Source organism: Nerophis lumbriciformis, linkage group LG04 (genome assembly GCF_033978685.3).
Source record: "Nerophis lumbriciformis linkage group LG04, RoL_Nlum_v2.1, whole genome shotgun sequence".
Classification (NCBI taxonomy): Eukaryota; Metazoa; Chordata; class Actinopteri; order Syngnathiformes; family Syngnathidae; genus Nerophis; species Nerophis lumbriciformis.
In genome coordinates, this window is record NC_084551.2 from 62,179,590 (window position 1) to 62,195,000 (window position 15,411).

The window sequence follows — 15,411 nt, forward strand, 5'->3', positions numbered from 1 at the left end:
AATTGTGACTTTTCTTGAGTAAAATTACGACTCTTTTCATAAAATTGCCAACATTTGAAGCTTTTCTTGTAAAATTACGACTGTTATCGATTAAAGTTCCAACTTTTATCATAAGGGTGCACAAATGTTCAGTTTTTCTTGACTTGCGTTGAGTAAAATGACGACTTTTATTATAATACTAGCAAAATTCCAAGTTTTTCTTGTGAAATTTCAACTCATTTTTCACAACAAGCTTTTTTATATTTGCGTCGTATGTATATATTATTAATGTTGTAAATAAAAATCTTTATATATCTAGAAAGGCTGGTCCTAAAGAGGGAGGCATTTTTCTCAGGTCTCAAGAAGGTAACAAATACAAGAATGTGCGTGCGTGTGTGTGTGTGTGTGTGTGTGTGTGTGTGTGTGTGTGTGTGTGTGTGTGTGTGTGTGTGTGTGTGTGTGTGTGTGTGTGTTTCTGGAAGTGGAAGTGCTTTGGTCAACATATGAAATAACAAGTGTGTGTAAGAAATGGAAATGCGCCCCCTTTGGCCGATTAATTAAAATAAATAAATAAATTTGTATATAGAGACATACTGTAATAACTTGAAGTAAATAATGAAGATTAAAAACAAATTACACACAAAACATTTTAAAAATTTTAAAAAAGTAACTAAAAGCAGTCTTTTTCTCACAATGTGTCGACTTTTTTCTGATAAAATTCTCATATTCTTTCTGTTTCTGTAATATTTTCTCGTAAAATGATTACTTTTTTAATGTAAAATTATTACTTTTTTTTGCAAAATGGTGACATTTGTCATGTAAAATTCTGACTTTTATCACAATGCTGCCAAATGTTTTTTGTTTTTGTAAAATAGTGACATTTTTTGAGTATAATTATGAATGTGGTCGAGTAAAATTACGACTCTTTTCATAAAATTGCCAAAATTTGAAGCTTTTCTTGTAAAATTGCGACTCTTTTTGAGTAAAAATCGAACTTTTATCATAAGGGTGCACAAATGTACAGTTTTTCTTGACTTGCGTTGAGTAAAATGACGACTTTTATTATAATACTAGCAAAATTCCAAGTTTTTCTTGTGAAATTTCAACTCATTTTTCACAACAAGCTTTTTTATATTTGCGTCGTATGTATATATTATTAATGTTGTAAATAAAAATCTTTATATATCTAGAAAGGCTGGTCCTAAAGAGGGAGGCATTTTTCTCAGGTCTCAAGAAGGTAACAAATACAAGAATGTGCGTGCGTGTGTGTGTGTGTGTGTGTGTGTGTGTTTCTGGAAGTGGAAGTGCTCTGGTCAACATATGAAATAACAAGTATGTGTAAGAAATGGAAATGCGCCCCCCTTGGCCGACATTAATTAAAAAAAATCAAATAAATATGTATATAGAGACATAATGTAATAACTTGAAGTAAATAATGAAGATTAAAAACAAATTACACACAAAACATTTTAAAAATAAAAATAAAAGTAACTAAAAGCAGTCTTTTTCTCACAATGTGTCGACTTTTTTCTTATAAAATTCTCATATTCTTTCTGTTTCTGTAATATTTTCTCGTAAAATTATTACTTTTTTAATGTAAAATTATTACTTTTTTTTTTGCAAAATGGTGACATTTGTCATGTAAAATTCTGACTTTTATCACAATGCTGCCAAATGTTTTTTGGTCTTGTAAAATAGTGACATTTTTTGGGTATAATTATGAATGTGGTCATAATTTTGCCAAGTAAAATTCCGATTATTATTATAATATTGCCCAAATTTTAAAGTTTTCTTATAAAATTGTGACTTTTGTCGAGTAAAATTACGACTCTTTTCATAAAATTGCCAAAATTTGAAGCTTTTCTTGTAAAATTGCGACTCTTTTTGAGTAAAATTCCAACTTTTATCAAAATGGTGCACAAATGTTTAGTTTTTCTTGACTTGCGTTGAGTAAAATTACAACTTTTATTATAATACTGCCAAAATTCCAAGTTTTTCTTGTGAAATTGTGACCTTTTTCTTGTGAAATTGTGACCTTTTTCTGGTGAAATTTCAACTCATTTTTCACAACAAGCTTTTTTATATTTACATAGTATGTATATATTATTAATGTTGTAAATACACTTCTTTATATATCTAGAAAGGCTGGTCCTAAAGAGGAAGGCATTTTTCTCAGGTCTCAAGAAGGTAACAGATAAAAGAATGTGTGTGTGTGCGTGTGTGTGTGTGTGTGTGTGTGTGTGTGTGTGTGTGTGTGTGTGTGTGTGTGTGTGTGTGTGTGTGTGTGTGTTTCTGGAAGTGGAAGTGCTCTGGTCAACATATGAAATAACAAGTGTGTGTAAGAAATTGAAATGCGCCCCCCTTGGCCGACATTAATTAAAAAAATCAAATAAATATGTATATAGAGACATACTGTAATAACTTGAAGTAAATAATGAAGATTAAAAACAAATTACACACAAAACATTTTAAAAATAAAAATAAAGTAACTAAAAGCAGTCTTTTTCTCACAATGTGTCGACTTTTTTCTTATAAAATTCTCATATTCTTTCTGTTTCTGTAATATTTTCTCGTAAAATTATTACTTTTTTAATGTAAAATTATTACTTTTTTTTGCAAAATGGTGACATTTGTCATGTGAAATTCTGACTTTTATCACAATGCTGCCAAATGTTTTTTGTTCTTGTAAAATAGTGAAATTTTTTGAGTATAATTATGAATGTGGTCATAATTTTGCCAAGTAAAATTCCGATTATTATTACAATATTGCCCAAATTTTAAAGTTTTCTTATAGAATTGTGACTTTTGTCGAGTAAAATTACGACTCTTTTCATAAAATTGCCAAAATTTGATGAATTTCTTGTAAAATGACGCCTGTTATTGAGTAAAGTTCCAACTTTTATCATAATGTTGCACAAACGTTCAGTTTTTCTTGACTTGCGTTGAGTAAAATGGCGACTTTTATTATAATACTAGCAAAATTCCAAGTTTTTCTTGTGAAATTGTGACCTTTTTCTTGTGAAATTGTGACCGTTTTCTTGTGAAATTTCAACTCATTTTTCACAACAAGCTTTTTTATATTTACATAGTATGTATATATTATTAATGTTGTAAATACACTTCTTTATATATCTAGAAAGGCTGGTCTTAAAGAAGAAGGCATTTTTCTCAGGTCTCAAGAAGGTAAAAAATACAAGAATGTGTGTGTGTGTGTGTGTGTGTGTGTGTGTGTGTGTGTGTGTGTGTGTGTGTGTGTGTGTGTCTGCCAGTGCTGTCAGGAGCCATGAAGTTGGGAATGAAAAACAGGTGTGGATCTCTGCTTTATCTCCTCTCCTCCTGCTCCTCCTCCAAGGTGAGGGAGGATACAGACGAGCTGGGTAATAAAAGAGGAGGTCAGTGAGAGTTGTTCACCATCACTGAAAAATCCAATCAATCATGTGAGCCAACAAGTCCTTTGTATTCCCAAACATCATCGTCGTGAAACCACCTAATCTTTGAGTTAGAAGTTGAGTATAGATTAGGTGTGAAACACTCTGGCCATTGACCAATCAATCAATCAATCAATCAATCAATCAATCAGTCCACAGCAGGGGAACAATGGCCATCATCAACCAATCACTGGATCATCATAATTAACTAAAGCAATCCTCTTCATCAACGCAGTGTTCAACTTTCATACTTTGCAGATCATTTTGACGCTCGCATGGGAAATAATTCTTCTGTTCCAGGGTCAAACTGTGGACAGGCCAAGCTGCATTTTGACATTCTTTTTAAAAAAGCATGTAAAAAAAGAAAAGATGTGGATAAAACTAAAGTAAAACTCCCTACAGGGTGGTCTACATGTGACAGTGCTGGAGTTTACAGAGTCATAATGTCACATATTATCCTCTAATTGTTGCGTCATTTGCTCATACTTTTTACGCTCAGTGGATCTCTTTGCAAAGCTCGTACTGTACAGAGCAATCAGACTGTAAATGTCCTATAAAGCAGTCGGGTGCATGCTTGTTCTATGGTTATCATCACACTTGTGCAGCCAGTCATTTCAACTATAATTTGTTACAGTAGGTTCCTACAAGCAGCACAGTGCGTCTGTTCTATGGAGGCTCTTTGACTGGTGTTTCTGCACAGTCGGTCCTTACAAGCAGCAGAGTGCTCCGTTCATTTACACTCTACTGTCAAGACTAGGACTGTGGCTTGGTTGATGAACTGGACTGGTCAAGGCTTGAAGGTGGGTACATGATTTATTTAAACTATCAAAAAAGGAATAAACGAAAAGCGCGCACAGGGGCGGAGGTACAAAACTAGACTATAAACACAAAACTTGCACATTGGCAGAAACTATGAACAATCAAACAAAACACTAACTGTGGCTTAATAAACAAAAACTTACTTGGCATGGAACCGGCATGAAAAAAAGAGTAGCAAGGGTCATCAGGGTGTGGAGAGTGTGCGGGAGCATAAATGCGGGGATGTCGTCAGGACGAACAACAGCAAATGAATGAACTTAAATACTATGGACATGATTAGTGAAAGCAGGTGCGTGACTCAAAACGTGAAACAGGTGCGTGACGTGACAGGTGAAAACTAATGGTTGCTATGGTGACAAATAAGAGTGCACAATGAGTCCAAACGTGGAACAGGTGAAACTAATGGGTAATCATGCAAACAAGACAAGGGAGTGAAAAGCCAGAAACTAAACAAAACATGACTTAAAACAAAACATGATTACACAGACATGACATCTACAAAAACAAGGTATGTAGATTTTACGGTAAAAGAAAACTGGTAGCTCAGTCACCAGAGTGTTAGCAAGTTTTCTTTTTTCATTTACAGAAATGTCATGTCAAAACAATTACCAGCGTGGATTGTATGATTGAAAAATGGCAGCTCAGTCGCCAGAATTTTACAGTAAAAATACAATTTTTCAATTTACAGTAATTTTTGTTAAAAAAACAAAACACCTGTAACTTATATAATATATATAATTTTGGCGACTGAACTGACATTATTTTTACAGTATAATCTGCAATTTTTAGTGTGTAGACTAAAGGATCTTGTCATGTCTGTGTAATCATGTTTTGTTTTAAGTCATGTTTTGTTTAGTTATAGGACTCTTTAGTTTCTGTCTTTTCACTCCCTTGTCTTGTTTCCATGATTACCCCATTAGTTTCACCTGTTCCACGTTTGGACTCATTGTGCACTCTTGATTGTCACCATAGCAACACATTAGTTTTCACCTGTCACGTCACGCACCTGTTTCACGTCTTGAGTCACGCACCTGTTTTCGTTAATCATGTCTGTAGTATTTAAGTTCAGTGTTTTTCAGTTTGTCTTTCTGACGACCTCACCACATTTATGCTCTGTCCATTCCTCTAAGATCCTGCTTCATGTCCCTTGTCAAAGTAAGTTTTTGTTCCATGTTTATAGTCTTTTGGTTTCATAGTTTATTCTCCGCCACTGTGCGCGCTTTCGTTTATTCCTTTTTTTGATAAATATAAATAAATCATGTACCTTCATTCCCGTCTTGCCCGAGCCAACTTTCCGTTGCATCCCGGAAAAGCACACACCCAAGACCTAGTCATGACAGATCTTTGACGATTGCTATAACAAAATACCCATAAACACAGCAGAGTGCTCCTGTTGTACAGGACAATCTTTGACAAGCATTTCTTTGCAGTAGGTTCTTAAAAGCAGCACAGTGCGCCTGTTCTATGGAGGCTCTTTGACTGGTGTTTTTGCACAGTAGGTCCTTACAAGTCCTCGGGAAGTCCTGTGGGGAGTGCTCAGAGAGTATGGGGTATCGGACTGTCTGATTGTGGCGGTCCGCTCCCTGTATGAACAGTGTCAGAGCTTGGTCCGCATTGCCGGCAGTAAGTCGGACACGTTTCCAGTGAGGGTTGGACTCCGCCAAGGCTGCCCTTTTTCACCCATTCTGTTCATAACTTTTATGGACAGAATTTCTAGGCGCAGTCAAGGCGTTGAGGGGATCCGGTTTGGTGGCTGCAGGATTAGGTCTCTGCTTTTTGCAGCTGATGTGGTCCTGATGGCTTCATCTGGCCAGGATCTTCGGCTCTCACTGGATCAGTTCGCAGCCGAGTGTGAAGCGACTGGGATGAGAATCAGCACCTCCAAGTCCGAGTCCATGGTTCTCGCCCGGAAAAGGGTGGAGTGCCATCTCCGGGTTGGGTAGGAGATCTTGCCCCAAGTGGAGGAGTTCAAGTACCTAGGAGTCTTGTTCACGAGTGGGGGAAGAGTGGATGGTGAGATCGACAGGCGGATCGGTGCGGCGTCTTCAGTAATGCGGACGCCGTATCGATCCGTTGTGGTGAAGAAGGAGCTGAGCCGGAAGGCAAAGCTCTCAATTTACCGGTCGATCTACATTCTCATCCTCACCTATGGTCATGAGCTTTGGGTTATGACCGAAAGGACAAGATCACAGGTACAAGCGGCTGAAATGAGGGTCTCTCCCTTAGAGATAGGGTGAGAAGCTCTGTCATCCGGGAGGAGCTCAAAGTAAAGCCGCTGCTCCTCCACATGGAGAGGAGCCAGATGAGGTGGTTCGGGCATCTGGTCAGGATGCCACCCGAACGCCTCCCTAGGGAGGTGTTTAGGGCACGTCCGACCGGTAGGAGGCCACGGGGAAGGAATCTCATTTGGGCCGCTTGTACCCGTGATCTTGTCCTTTCGGTCATAACCCAAAGCTCATGACCATAGGTGAGGATGGGAACGTAGATCGACCGGGAAATTGAGAGCTTTGCCTTCCGGCTCAGCTCCTTCTTCACCACAACGGATCGATACAGCGTCCGCATTACTGAAGACGCCGCACCGATCCACCTATCGATCTCACGATCCACTCTTCCCTCTCTCGTGAACAAGACTCCGATGTACTTGAACTCCTCCTTTTTGTGGTATCATCCAAAACTAATGTCAAGTATCAAAGAAGAGAAGAATAAGTGATTATTACATTTTAACAGAAGTGTAGATAGAACATGTTAAAACAAAAAATAAGCAGATATTAACAGTAAATGAACAAGAAGATTAAAAATCCATTTTTACAGCTTCCATCCGTTTTCTACCGCTAGTCCCTTTTTCGGGGTCGCGGGGGTGCTGGAGCCTATCCCAGCTGCATCCGGCCTCATAATGTGTACAAAATAATAGGCGTATAAATGACACAATATGTTACTGCATACGTCAGCAGACTAATTAGGAGTCTTTGTTTGTTTACTTACTACTAAAAGACATACTTGCCAACCCTCCCGGATTTTCCGGGAGACTCCCGAAATTCAGCGCCTCTCCCGAAAACCTCCCGGGACAAATTTTCTCCCGAAAATCTCCCGAAATTCAGGCGGAGCTGGAGGCCACGCCCCCTCCAGCTCCATGCGGACCTGAGTGACGTGTTGACAGCCTGTTCACACGTCCGCTTTCCCACAATATAAACAGCTAATGATGGAGGGCGAGTTCTTGGTTTCTTATGTGGGTTTATTGTTAGGCAGTTTCATTAACGTCCTCCCAGCGCGGCAACAACACACAACAACAGCAGTCAAGTTTTCGTCTACGTAAAGCAGTTCGTCTGCCGTAAACAGCAATGTTGTGACACTTTTAAACAGGACAATACTGCCATCTACTGTACATGCATATGTGACCCACCCATAATGTGTCACATTTTTGTGTTGATTTATTTATTTTATTTTGTGGTTTGAATTCGTTTTTGGAGCTGTCATTACACATTTATCAGTATTCACATTGGTCAGTAGGGGGCAGTAGGGCGTTTCTTCCCAATTGAATGCTATCACCTGCAGACCGGAAGTGTCTTGTCATTCTGATGAGAGCAACCAGTCTGTGAACAATTGGAACGTCCTGTGTGCTTTTTCCTCCTGTATAACAGGTTAGTTTTGGTGAATCAACTCACTGAATAATATCCATGTGATCTTTATAAGTTTAAGTACACATTCTGATGGTGGAGCCTAACTCTAAAGTGTTTGTGAGTTGTAGTTTGTATTTGTGAATGAATCCAGTGCACAGCTGCAGTAATCAATACAAAAAGGCGACGTGAGTGCGCAATGTTTATATAGGAACTTCCGATACTAATTCAGACTCCCAAATTAGAGCTCCCGTTTTCTTGTTGATTTTATAATGTATATTTGTATAATGTGTGTGTTCTGAAATAGTGACAGAGAATAGAACAAGGATGGACAATTCTTTTATTTATTTATATATATATATATATGTAATAATATATATATATATATATATATATATATATATATATATATATATATATATATATATATATATATATATATATACTTTCAGTGAATTTTATATATATATATATATATATATATATATATACATATATATATATATATATATATATATATATATATATATATATATATATATATATATGTATATATATATATATATATATATATATATATATATATATATATATATAAAATTCACTGAAAGTCAAGTATTTCTTATATATATATATCTTAACCACACCCCCAACCACGCCCCCCGACCCACCACCGACATCGCCCCCCATACATTTTGGTACCGGTACCAAAATATTGGTATGGGTACAACCCTACTTGAGGGTGTCATTTATTCACCCCCACAACTATTCTTCCCAAATCACCAGAGGTGGGTAGTAACGCGCTACATTTACTCCGTTACATCTACTTGAGTAACTTTTGGGATAAATTGTACTTATAAGAGTAGTTTTAATGCAACATACTTTTACTTGAGTATATTTATAGAGAAGAAACGCTACTTTTACTCCGCTCCATTTATCTACATTCAGCTCGCTACTCGCTACTGATTTTTATCCATCTGTTAATGCACGCTTTGTTTGTTTTGCTTTGTCAGACAGACCTTCAAAGTAGGATCTATCGCATGCCTGCGTTTCACCAATCAAACAGAGCCAGGCGGTCACATGATTAACAAGCTTAAGCTTACATGAACTCAACGTCAAATTTGAGGAAGCAGTAAGTAACGCATACTTGCCAACCTTGAGACCTCCGATTTCGGGAGGTGGGGGGTGGGGGTCGGGGTCGGGGGTGGGGCGGGGGGCGTGGTTTGGGGCGTGGTTAAGATATATATATATATAAGAAATACTTGACTTTCAGTGAATTCTAGCTATATATATATATATATATATATATATATATATATATATATATATATATATATATATATATATATATATATATATATATATATATATATATATATGTATGTGTGGGGAAAAAAAATCACAAGACTATTTCATCTCTACAGGCCTGTTTCATGAGGGGGGTACCCTCAATCGTCAGGAGATTTTATATATATATATATATATATATATATATATATATATATATATATATATATATATATATATATATATAAATAAAATAAATACTTGAATTTCAGTGTTCATTTATTTACACATATACACACACATAACACTCATCTACTCATTGTTGAGTTAAGGGTTGAATTGTCCATCCTTGTTCTATTTTCTGTCACTATTTCAGAACACACACATTATACAAATATACATTATAAAATCAATAAGAAAACGGGAGCTCTAATTTGGGAGTCTGAATTAGGATCAGAAGTTCCTATATAAACATTGCGCACTCACGTCGCCATTTTGTATTGATTACTGCAGCTGTGCACTGGATTCATTCACAAATACAAACTACAACTCACAAACACTTTAGAGTTAGGCTCCACCATCAGAATGTGTACTTAAACTTATAAAGATCACATGGATATTATTCAGTGAGTTGATTCACCAAAACTAACCTGTTATACAGGAGGAAAAAGCACACAGGACGTTTCAATTGTTCACAGACTGGTCGCTCTCATCAGAATGACAAGACACTTCCGGTCTGCAGGTGATAGCATTCAATTGGGAAGAAACGCCCTACTGCCCCTACTGACCAATGTGAATACTGATAAATGTGTAATGACAGCTCCAAAAACGAATTCAAACCACAAAATAAAATAAATAAATCAACACAAAAACGTGACACATTATGGGTGGGTCACATACGCATGTACAGTAGATGGCAGTATTGTCCTGTTTAAAAGTGTCACAACATTGCTGTTTACGGCAGACGGACTGCTTTACGGTAGACGCTGTTGTTGTGTGTTGTCAACACGTCACTCAGGTCCGCATGGAGCTGGAGGGGGCGTGGCCTCCAGCTCCGCCTGAATTTCGGGAGTTTTTAGGGAGAAAATTTGTCCCGGGAGGTTTTCGGGAGAGGCGCTGAATTTCGGGAGTCTCCCGGAAAATCCGGGAGGGTTGGCAAGTATGAAGTAACGTTAGTAGATATTTTGGCTGTCACCGTAGGCTGATGTTAGCTTCCCTGCTATGAATCACTGTCAAATGTGTGGGGACATTTATTAATGCACTGCAGCCTCGCGCGCACACACACACACACACACACACACACACACACACACACACACACACACACACACACACACACACACACACACACACACATGCATTCAAACACCAATCAGAAGTGCACAGTGTGTTCCCAGGTGCAGCCCACACCTATCAGTTTATGGTTTGCGTAAAGGCTAACTTGTTATTTTCCTTCGTAATCTCTGCCTACTGAGCCTATGGTGCTGTTAAGTTATTGCGGCTCAATTTGCCTTCATTTTTTTTATGTTAATGTATTGTTATTCAATATATATTATTGTTTTAGTTGCTTAAGAGATATTCCTGGCTCTGAATATGCTCATTGCTATTTTTATGTTTTTGTGCATTATTTGTTGCCGACATCATTAAACGAACAGGTTACTCATCAGTTACTCAGTACTTGAGTAGTTTTTTCACAACATACTTTTTACTTTTACTCAAGTAAATATTTGGGTGACTACTCCTTACTTTTACTTGAGTAATAAATCTCTAAAGTAACAGTACTCTTACTTGAGTACAATTTCTGGCTACTCTACCCACCTCTGCTGATCCCCTCCCTGAACACCCCACTGCTCTCACTACACGTGGGAGTCACTTTACACACACACACACACACACACACACACACACACACACACACACACACACACACACACACACACACCTACCTGCCCCCTCCCCCGCCTCTCTCTCTCTCTCTCTCTCTCTCTCTCTCTCTCTCTCTCTCTCTCTCTCTCTCTCTCTCTCTCTCTCTCTCTCAGTGTGTCGTCAGTGCGTGTGCGAGGACTCCCAGCTTCATTACACGAGAGCCAAGTCCACGCAGCAGAGTGCAGTGCAAGAGTCACTCACACACACACATCCACGCACACATCCACGCACTACGAGAGAACTCCGCGCTTTGCAGGATGGTTTGCAAGTAGGAGAGGATTAAAAAAAGGCCAACACGAAGGTAAGCACGACGTCATATTTGTGGTGGTGGTGCGTTCACGGACCTGACGTGTTGTCCGCCAATTGTTGCTGCTTGAGTGGCGACCTTTTATTCTCCTGCTGACATTTGGACTAGAGACTAACGAGGCTGATATGAGGGCTTCGTATACATAATAACTAGTTTTATATTGCGTTAAAGGGATTTGGCTTTATGAGTTTAAATCCGTCGACCTTGCTGATGAACATCAGTACAGATGTAATAAGTTATTATAAGTAAAGTAATAACTTCTGACCATTATAAATGTATTATTCATTCATAATTTAACTTTTTACATGCCACTAAGGTGCTTCTAACTACTGTCCATACTTAGCTATCCATCAGTGAAACATTATGCTGCACATTGAATATTGTGGAGTGTTTGTTTTTTTATACAATTTTTTATTTATGTAATTTGTGCTTGTATTTATTTAATTTGTGTTTCATGGTTGTTGTATGTTTTTAATTCTGGGATATGGATCCCCCTGGGTCTGAAATAAAATAACTATTATTATTATTAATTATTATTATTACTATTATTATTGTTATTATTATTATTATTATTATTACTGTTATTATTATTATTATTATTTATTATTGTTGTTGTTGTTAATATTATTATTATTATTATCATTATTGTTGTTGTTAATATTATTATTATTATTATTATTATTATTATTAATTATTATAGGTTGATTGGCAACACTAAATTGGCCCTAGTGTGTGAATGTGAGTGTGAATGTTGTCTGTCTATCTGTGTTGGCCCTGCGATGAGGTGGCGACTTGTCCAGGGTGTACACCGCCTTCCGCCCGATTGTAGCTGAGATAGGCTCCAGCGCCCCCCGCGACCCCGAAGGGAATAAGCGGTAGAAAATGGATGGATGGATTATTGTTATTATTATTATTGTTATTATTATTATTATTATTATTATTATTATTATTATTATTATTATTTATTATTGTTGTTGTTGTTAACATTATTATTATTATTATTATTATCATTATTGTTGTTGTTAATATTATTATTATTATTATTATTATTATAATTATTATCGTTGTTGTTGTTAATATTATTATTATTATTATCATTATTATTATTATTATTATTATTATTATTATTATTCCAGGTCAAACAATCAATTCATCAATTCATTCATGTCAAATGTTGAAAGAAATATTCCAATCGTAATCTGTTCCAGTGTCAAGCTGTGACCCTCATAAAAGCTTCTACCTGTACAGGAAACTTTGTGTATAACATTTTCATTTTTTTATCATTTATTTCAAACAATGACATAAAAAAAAAAAAGTACAAAGTTGACAACACATAATAATATAAATGAATATAGTGCCAAAGGTCATGTATAGTATGTAATGCATGATTGTCCAGTTGTGCCTGAAAGGGAGTGGGAAGAAGATAACTTATAACTGTTGTCATAACATGTTAATATTTGTAACTCTCATGCAAGTGTAAAAAGAAGTTACCTGCCTACAGTATTAATACCGTATGAAATAACACAATTATAATGACTCCATTTTTAACGTTAATGTCGCTAATGTGACAAATAAATCAGGCTTGACTTTATAAAGACTAACATTTTGATTGTCATACAAGTGTAAAAAGAAGTTAGACACTGTCTATATTAGAAAACTGTGATATGCCAAAGATTCCCTTAACTAAATATGTCAAACACAGTGTTACTGTTCAAACTGTGTGTAGTGTTACAGTGGCCCAAATTATTAAATATACTTGTTAAATAAAACCTCTGCCTTGTTTTTAATGAAGACTTAAGCCCGCTACGCTACTGTGTTTTAATGGTGTCATTATGGTGGTACTTAATGAATACTTAGGTCTACTACGCTACTGGAGGATTAGATCAGCTCTGCTTCTTCCTGCTCCTTTTCAGACTTGTTATAATGTTGTGCTGTACCATATTGTAATTGCATGCAGGTTTGAAATAAACCAAGACCATACCCATTACGTTAATAACTGCCATTCAAGTGTAAAAAGAAGTTAACTGCTGTAATATCAAAACAAGGACTCACTATTTAGTGTTAGTGACTGTCATTCAAGTGTAAAAAGAAGTTAATTGCTGTAATATCAAAACAATGACTCACTAGTTAGTGACTGTCATTCAAGTGTAAAAAGAAGTTAAATAATATGAAAACAATGACTCACTAGTTAGTGTTAGCGACTGTCATTCAAGTGTAAAAAGAAGTTAAATAATATGAAAACAATGACTCACTAGTTAGTGACTGTCATTCAAGTGTAAAAAGAAGTTAAATAATATGAAAACAATGACTCACTAGTTAGTGTTAGCGACTGTCATTCAAGTGTAAAAAGAAGTTAAATAATATGAAAACAATGACTCACTAGTTAGTGACTGTCATTCAAGTGTAAAAAGAAATTAAATGATATGAAAACAATGACTCACTAGTTAGTGAATGTCATTCAAGTGTAAAAAGAAGTTAAATAATATGAAAACAATGACTCACTAGTTAGTGACTGTCATTCAAGTGTAAAAAGAAGTTAAATAATATGAAAACAACGACTCACTAGTTAGTGACTGTCATTCAAGTGTAAAAAGAAGTAAAATAATATGAAAACAACGATTCACTAGTTAGTGACTGTTATTCAAGTGTAAAAAGAAGTTAAATAATATGAAAACAATGACTCACTAGTTAGTGACTGTCATTCAAGTGTAAAAAGAAGTTAAATAATATGAAAACAATGACTCACGAGTTAGTGACTGTCATTCACCTGGTTTAATACATGTAGTGCTGAAAGTGACCAGTAGAGGGCGACAACACTAATAGTGATAAGTCACATACAATGTTTGGTGTGTGAATGTTGTGTCATTTCTATACGTGTAAACATGTGTATTTATTGTGTGAATATATTAACACTAAACCTTCTATTTTATTTATGTAAAATACACAATGGCGGTTATACTCTTGTTATTCTTATGTTATGTTTATATTTTCAGAGAAACATAAAAAGAAGTGTAAAGAAGTAAGGAAGGAAAATACTTTAAAAAAAGAAATGTCCGCCCTGAGATGGGTAGGTTGTGAGTTCAAACCCCGGCCGAGTCATACCAAAGACTATAAAAATGGGAGCCATTACCTCCCTGCTTGGCACTCAGCATCAAGGCTTGGAATTGGGGGTTGAATCACCAAAAATTATTCCCGGGCGCGGCCACCGCTGCTGCTCACTGCTCCCCTCACCTCCCAGGGGGTGATCAAGGGTGATGGGCCAAATGCAGAGACTAATTTCGCCACACCTAGTGTGTGTGTGACAATCATTGCTACTTTAACTTTAACATCAATCCTCAACAAGAACTGGAGCTTCTGTTTCTTCATGCTGTTAACTAGCTGCACACGCCGGAAAGGAGTAGCGAGGGCAGACTAATGCTTTCTGCTCCGCCGCTCCCAGTCTGTGGAACGCTCTCCCTGACCACCTGAGGGCATCACAGACTGTGGATGCTTTTAAAAAAGCCTTTTTTTTAATATATGCATACTAGTTTTAGCTATTTGGCTGTTCTAGTTTTTTTATTTTTTTATTTCTTTATTATCTTTTTATTTATTTATTTATTTATTTTAATACACTGTAGCACTCTGAGATTGTTTACTCAATATAAAGTGTATTTTACAAATAAAATGTATTATCATTATTATTATTTATTGACAGTGCAGTGTGAAAGATGTGTTTACTTTGCAATGAAGTAAACAGTCTCAAAGAAATATAACCTGTACATCCACATTTCAATGTCCGGCCCCTGGGCCCTTGAAACCGCGGCCCTCTTCACGATGTAGTCGAATATCCCTGTAGTGTACCTTTAAGCCTGTTAACATTTAGTCAGTTCTAGTTATCCACGTTTGAAAACCAGACTCATTTCCACGCCTGGGTGAAGTCACAGAAATGACTCCTCTGCCTTCCGACGTTGGTATTCTCCAAACATCTTGCAATTAGTCAATAATCCATGATGTCATTGCCCTCAAAGGTCATTCCCATCTTGACCTGGGCTCCTAACTCTTCCCTGGTACG

General features: G+C 36.6%; 1 protein-coding gene across 2 annotated transcripts in view; it reads left to right on the forward strand.

The window, feature by feature from the left end:
- The window catches only part of fam110d (family with sequence similarity 110 member D), a 181,216-nt gene that overhangs the window by 93,491 nt on the left and 72,314 nt on the right, over window positions 1-15,411 (forward strand). Inside the window, exon 1 of one of the 2 annotated variants that reach the window (XM_061958738.2) lies at window positions 11,233-11,354. The exons of the other annotated variant lie outside the window; for it this stretch is intronic. The gene's annotated coding sequence lies outside the window, so the exon portion shown is untranslated. Of the gene's footprint in view, window positions 1-11,232; window positions 11,355-15,411 lie in introns of those variants that run through there. 2 annotated transcript variants of the gene reach the window in all.